The sequence below is a fragment of the Molossus molossus genome, unplaced genomic scaffold, assembly GCF_014108415.1.
Source record: "Molossus molossus isolate mMolMol1 unplaced genomic scaffold, mMolMol1.p scaffold_m16_p_5, whole genome shotgun sequence".
Classification (NCBI taxonomy): domain Eukaryota; kingdom Metazoa; phylum Chordata; class Mammalia; order Chiroptera; family Molossidae; genus Molossus; species Molossus molossus.
The window spans coordinates 48,063,559-48,071,365 of NW_023425388.1; positions in this window are offsets into that span (position 1 = coordinate 48,063,559).

A 7,807-nucleotide genomic window follows, 5' to 3' on the forward strand; every position below is an offset into this window, starting at 1 on the left:
TGGTTGTGCGGGTGGCAGCCACTCGATATGTCCCTTTCACGTCGATGTTTCTCTCTCTCTTTCTCCCTCCTTCTTTATCTGAACAAAAAATGGAAAAATGTCCTCGGGTGAAGATAAAAAAAAAAAAAAATTAGCCATTTGGAAGTTGTAGAGTGGTATCTTATTGTGGTTTTAGTTTGCAGTGGCTGGACTGGCCTTGGTAAGTGGGAGGCCATGCTGTTGAGTCCATATAGAGCTTCTGTCTCTGCCACCATGCCCACTCCATCCATGCCCATTGTGAATACTGGTGAGGTCTATGACCCAGGCTAGCTAACTTCACTGGCTGAGCCATGTTGTCGACTTGGTTGTTCAGTGACTCATGGTGAATGCTTTCTGGTAGACATTAATGTGTGAAGCAAAAATCTTCACATTTAATTTCTACTCTAATATGTCTGTCCACGTGCCGCTGTCCCAGGGCTCCATGTCCCTGATTGTTCAGTCCTTTTCTTTCCAGGCCCCTAACCGGATGACCAGAGGGTGGCACTGTCCAGGAAACCGGGTATTTTTCCACCCTGGGCCACCTTTCCTTCCACACACATTTGGATGACCAGCGCCCTGCTTGCTGCTGTGCCCACTGGGAAGATTTTCCTTTTCTGTTGTCTTTCAGGCTTAATTCTGAATATGCCTGTAAGGCAGCCACTGTCCAGTTTTGGTTTGTATCCACATACCAAGCCCACTGACCTGTAAACCAATTTGGGCTTTCCTCCATTTACAGCAGGTGACATGTGCCCTCTCCCCCCACATAGGTGCAAGCCAGGGGAAGGACACTGGTGTTATTCTGGTGGGTGACACGGGTCTGACTACCAGCCCATGAAGCCGATTCATGCCCTCTAGACCTGCTTGAGCTAGAACCACCTTATAATTGACTACTGCTAGACCTGGCTGACTTTATTACTGAGTGGATTTGATGGAATCCAGCTCAAAATGGGCAATTCTGGATGTATAGTCACTTAGTGTGTCAAGGTCAAGTGTTCCAGGACCCAGTGATGTGCCAACAGCTGTTTCTCTGCTGCAAATGGCATGGGCTTGGTCTTGCTTCAGAATGCTCAGGGTCTGTGTTAGGATTCTCCCACTGGGTTTTGTCAAAAACTCCATACTGTGCCTTCTCCCATCACTGACACCACTAACACCATAAGGTCTGCCTGACTGATGACTCAAGCGGACTGATGATTCAAGCCTGGAGTCACTCTGCTACCCTTACCTGCTCTGGCACCACTCAAAACTGATAGCTTTCTATGTCACCTGGGAAATGCGCCAAAGGAATTCTCCTAGCGTGGAATGTGGCCTCCAGAACCTAAAGAGGCCTACTTGGCTCTGTGCTGCCTTCTTTGTGGAAAGGATGTAAGATGCAAAACATGTCATATATATATATATATATATATATATATATATATATATATATATATTTTATCCTCACCCGAGGACATTTTTCCATTTTTTGTTCAGGTAGAGTGGGAGGGAGAGAGAGGAACAGAGAGAGAGAGAAACATCGATGTGAAAGGAACACATCGAGTGGCTGCCACCCGCACGACCAACCAGGGCCGGGGACAAACTGCAACCGAGGTACGCGCCCTTAGCGGGAACCGAACCCGGGTCTCTCCAGACCGCAGGCCGACGCTCTAACTGCTGAGCCAAACCGGCCAGGGCAAACATGTCTTATATTTTGAAGGATGCTCTGGCATGTCCCTGAACCCCTGGGTCACTTAAAACTTCACTGAATTAGTCAATCCCTGAATCTTCATAGGGTTTGTCTCCTACCTCCAGGAACATGTGTCTTACCAAGGCCTCCTGCATGCTGACTGCTTTGTGCTTATCCTGCCTAAAAAGCATGATGTGGTCAAAGTAGTGGTTCAGTGTGATGTCTCATGGGATGTCTGTGTGGACCAGATCTCTTTGGATTATATTATGATGGAAGACTGGAGAGTTAATAAAACCCCAAAGCAAAGCTATAAGTGAATACTGTAGAGCAGTGGACAGCGACCAACCTTCGTGGAAAGTCAAGTCAGCCTGAACAGGGGCTGGTCAATGGACTGTCAGCACCAGGGAGGTTGTTCTCCTAGGCAGGTGCTACACCTGGGGCAGAGTTGGAAGCAGGCTAGAAAGGGCCCTGCTCTTATTACCCATTATATAGATTCTTATTAAGTCATTATTCTTAGTGGGCATACTAAAATTTATTTACCAGATTTTCCCAAAAATGTAAGCCAGTAATTCTACAGTGTGTACCTTGACAATGGACCTGAGGCAGTCAACGTCCAAGATGACCCCCCTCAATTTCTGCTTCTCCTGGTATTCACACCCTTGTGTACGCCCTTCCCACACGGTACCAGGGGTGGTCTGTATGACCAATAGAATACAACAGCAGTGATGGTTATCACTCCCGTGATTAGGTGGTCAGGCTCTCTCTAGGATCATTTGCTCTGGGAAAAGCCAGCTGTCATGTTGTGAGCCTCCCTATGGATATGCCACACGGTGTAAACTTGGAGGCGGATCATTCAGCCCCAATTGAACCTTCAGATGACTGTAGCTCTGGCCAACAGTTTAACTGTACCCCCAGTGACAGAACCTAAGCCAGAACCACCTAGTTAAGCTGCTTCCAGATTTCTGACCCTCAGAAACTCTGTGAGATAATAAATGTTTGTTGTTTTAAACTGTTAAGTTTTGAGGTAATTTGTTACACCGTTATAGATACCTAATACAGGACATCTTCTTATTTATCTTAGCCCCTACCAGAGTGTCTGGCAGTCAATAAGTCCTTAATCAATGTTGGTTGAATGAATGAATGAATGAATGGTGATAGCATTTAAGCAAACCAGTAATCCAATCAGTTAGTCTGGACTACAAGTTGAGAGATTTAATTTGTAACTTTCAAATAGGTCTTCCTACCTGGTAGTAATAGGGCAATGAAGAATAAAACAAAATAAAATACTTATAGAAAGATGGTTTCAACTATTGATTCAAGTGACAACCTCCATACTAAAGGCCAACCACTAAGGTTATAAACAAAAATGTTTATACAAAAACAAACAAACAAAAGACGCTTGAAAAACTGAATTATGAGAAATAAATGAATCTCCAAGATAGGTTTTTATTACAAAAACTTTTAATACAATTCAATATTCTTTTAAGACTAAAGTCAAGACCTTGCCCATCCTGTTGACTCAAGTCAGGAAAGTCAATGTATACTCTGGGGTGACTCAAATTATTTTTTTTACTAAAGAATGCTAGAGGCATGTGATCTTTTCTGTTAATGTCCTGACTTAGTTCCTTTCTTTAGCAGTAAAAACAAGCATGAAAATTAATTTTTGGCAGGCTGCTCTACGGAATAAAGTGAACTGGAATAGAAGATGTGGCTATAAAACGACAGAAGAAGCAAGTTCCCCCCACTAGAGGGGGATCTACATTCAAGAAAGAAAAGTTAGTTAGTGGTTAGAAAATTGCTATTTTCAAAGAAATAAAAATACCTGGAGTTTACTCCATTCCTTCATCTTTAGAGCCACAGCTAAACAATCCCACTAAAATGAGAAAACGACTACTATTTTACAGAGCCCTCCATCTCTTTAAGGGAGCAGAGAACTTAAGGTAGGCTGCTTTATGACCTGCTAAATCCTCCTGTGGTCTACCCTCATCTGCCATGGAAACACTGAGTCCCTATGTAAAAGGGAGCATATGCCAGCGTGAGGCTTTGGGCAGCACTTAGCATCATTTGTTCTCTTAGGCAAGTTGATGTAGTGAAAAGACCAGAGACCTTGGAGCCAGACGAATGGGAAGTGAAATCCTGGCTCTGCCACCTGATAGCTGGGTGGCATTTAAGTGATTAATTTTGTAAAGTCTGAGTTTACTCATCCATGAGTCATGAGAATTAACTGATGTAAATTACACAAATTAAATTATGGAATCCTAATGTCTAGCACATACATGTTCAATAACTAAGGGTCATTATTATTGTTTCTTGCTTATTTAATTCAGTTGCTCGTAGCTACCTAATTCTTAGTCTTTAGTGATTCTGGAGCAGAAGTAATCCAGATAAAAAAAATAAAAGCTGATTTTTTCCTCTTGTTGGTGTCAGATAAAAAACCTAGGCTACCTGTAAAATTTTGTGGAGTTTTTCTAATTTTCTTTTTTTTTTTTAATCATTTAAAGTGGAAAGGAGTTAGTAGATCACCAGGCATATGTTTGTCATATATGTTTACCATAGTAAAATATGGTAATTCCATTTTATAGATAAAACAGAGGCATTTCTTAAAATGGAAAAGATCAAGGATAAAATAAAAATCCTGGGATTTTATTTTATGGGAACACAGGTAGCGTTCATTACATTTGACACTTTGGTTTATAAATTGGAAGTATGTATCACTTTACATAAATTATGTTAATTTAATATATCTCAAATGTTGACTTTGAATAGTTAAAATATTTTGAAGGAAACTAGAAAATACTCTTAAATGGCTCCCTAGATCTTTCAGAAAGTAAAAGAATATTTAGAAATTAATTTGCTGCTCAAACTTAAATCAGAAATGACTTGTTTTTGTGTGAAAGATGGTTTACATTGTTGGCAGGACCCCCACTCGAAGGGAAGTCCCCAGGATCCTGGAAACGATGAAAGAACTCTCTAAGTGCCATTACTTCCTTTTCCCCTGGGTACCAATTAGATTCTCTGGTATCCAGATGATTCACACCTTAGGCGGATTCCATAGACAATCAAACCCACAGCGCAGAGACCAAGCACGATGGTCCCAATCACGGGAAGCACAATTGTGTAGTCAGACGAACACTCGTCCACTAAGAGAAAAAACAAATACAATAGAGCGGGTAAGGTTTGATGAGGACAGACCAGAAAGCAGGCTAGAGTGGGAGGAACACTGTCAAATATGAGCTTTGGAGTCAAACCTGGGCTTGCCTTTTAATTCCACCACTAACTAACCGCATCAACTGGGGTGGGTTATTTAACCTTGCGATTTCCTCTTTTTATAAAGTAAATGATATATAAGATTATTGGAGGATTAAAGAAGGTAGCCTTATCTTCTCAGCAATAGATATTCAAGGTTAGCTCCTCCCAGGTGTGCTCTCTGCAGTGTGATGTGCTCACATAAATGAGATTGTGTCAATGGAACTCACATGATCTCTCGAAAACAGGTAATGTCTATCCACTTTATAAAACATTCCCTGTCATGCATGCCCTGGCCGGTATGGTTCAGCAGTAAGAGCGTCGCCTGGGGACCAAAGAGTCCTGGGTTCAATTCCGGCCAAGGACATGTACCTCAGTTTCGCTTTGTCCCTGGCCCGGTTGGGGGTGGCAACCAGTCGATATATCCCTCTCACATCAATGCTTCTCTCTCTCTCCCTCCAGCTTTATCTGAAGATTAATGTAAAAATATCCTCGGGTCAGGAATAAAAATAAAAAAAATAAAACATTCCCTGTCACACTTAAAGTTCCTTTTTATTGCTTTTAGTGAGCTAAAAATATTAGAAAAAGTTTGTAAATTAGTCAAAATTATTTTTTTCTTTATTCCATGAGAGAGCACTTATTTAGTTCATTTAAAATGTGATCAGTCTCTGCTGGAGAAAGATGGAGGGCCCTGGGGATAAAGGGGAGCTTGATCAAATACAAATAAATGGAGAACTATATATCTTATTCAAAAATAGATACATTCAAGGCTATATTCATGAGGTCCTTGCATGAACAAATATTAAAATGAATCAAGGATCACATTAACCCAATTCTCACCTGACATCCAAGGAAAAAAAAAATCAGAAGGGGCCAGGAGAGAGGGAATGGTAATTAAAGACTCCAGGAAAAGCTGACATCTGTACAAGACAGAAACTGTGCTTGCCACACACTATTTGTTTTGGCAGGGAACAGTATTTACTTAACTCTAATAATATATACCTTATTGGTTTAATAATAAATAGAGATATAACCACAGAAGGGATGGTATAAGAGTATTAAATTCTGCCCTGGCCAGTTTGGCTCAGCAGTTAAAGCATGGGCTCCCAGACCAAAGAGTCATGGGTTCAATTCCAATCAAGGGCACGTACCTTGGTTGAGGTTTGGTCCTGGCCCTGGTCAGGGTTTTGTGGAGGCAACCAATCGATATGTCTCTCCCACATTGATGCTTCTCTCTCTCTCTCCCTCTAAAGATAAATAAAAAAATATCCTCAAGTGAAGATTAAAAAAAAAAAAAAAGAGTTCTTAACAAGAAGTTTAAAGCTGATACATTAAGAAATTGTAAAAGAAGCCTTTTAATATTTTTAAAAGGACTATGGAGATGGTTTCCAAAAGAAATTGTTAAAATTAGTTAGAAGTACTTTGAGGGAGGACAGGGAAATGTTGCTTTTCATGGTAAGCCCTTTTAGTACATAATGATTTTGTGTACTCTGTATGCTTCCAGTATGTAAACATTATCTATGAGGTGGAAATACATCAAAATTAACAGTGGACAGGTGGGCATTAGTGAAGGTTTCTGTTATCTCTAAGGGGATTTCTGTGCTCTTGAAGGGGACTGCAGAGAGAGAGGTATGTTTAAGACATGGTACTCACAGCAGAAGAGAAAAACCGAGTTGAAACCAGCTGGATGGGCAAGCAGCAGGAGAGCAAAAGGCAAAGGGCACGTGATGCCAGAGAGGTCAGAAAGGCCCCTGCAAGGTTCCCAGAGTCCTTCATAGCAGCCTCCCGCTGCCACCCAGAAAGCAACGGGCAGGGCTTCTGCAACGTGCCTCCAGCAGCCAGAACAGACAGGCTTGGAGACAGCCTGAGGCAGAACCCGGGGGGCAGAGGAGGCGACCTCAGGCAGGCCAGCACTTAAACCCCAGGGAGCTTCCCTGGATGTCACTGTAAAGAGTGGGCAGAACTGTGAGGCAATAGGCCTCCAGGCATTTATTTACTTGTCATTCAGTTGAATGTTTTTGTTGTTCACTTGTTCTTTTTGTTTACTAGAATGTTAAGTCAAAATAATTTTAAAGATAATTGGTTTGGGGGGGGCAGGTAGATGTAGAAATCTAAGTAGCAGCCATCACCCCAAAGCACTCATTGAAGACGGTAGAAAGTTAAGCTTAAGTGAACTATCTTATCTTTCTCCTCTGATCTGAATTCCATTTATTTCTCCATCGGAAGAAATAAATTTCTCCATGGAAGAAATTTCGACACACTAGAGGATGAACCTTCCGTTAGGCAATCTGCAGGATGGTTAGTGGCAGGGTGAACAACTCGTGCTCTGCAGAGTAGGACCTTCGAGGGTACTTGGGGCAGGACTGCAAATGGGAGTTTAACAGGCAGAGAGATGGCATCTCTCCAAAGCCAAGCCCTTGCTGTTAAGCCTGAGTCACTTTGGGGAACACCGGGTCCTCACTTCCCAGATTTGTTGCCAACATCTCCTGTTCTAGAGAGGAAACAGGAATCTCCTGACCCTCTTGACGTGGTCTGAGGCAGTCGAAACCTTCTCGAAGCTGCGCTGTGCCCGCCCCACCGCCTCACTTCCGGAAAGTGGGGCGAACTAAAACCCCCCAAGGAAAAGCCCGCACACGACCCAGATACACAGCAGCTGTAGTTGTTGCCAACTTTCATAAACCTGCTGTTAGGAATAATGAACAGCACCTTTGGAAAATGTAGAACAACAAGAAACTCCTTGTTAGTAAAAGCAGTTAACATCCAGAAATCCATGACTCTCCTCTTTCTCTAAATACAAATCCCAATGTCTCCTACTTAAACAGCCCATGTTATAGAAAACCATGAATAACATTCTGAGCCTTATTTTAATAGAACTTTTCCTCC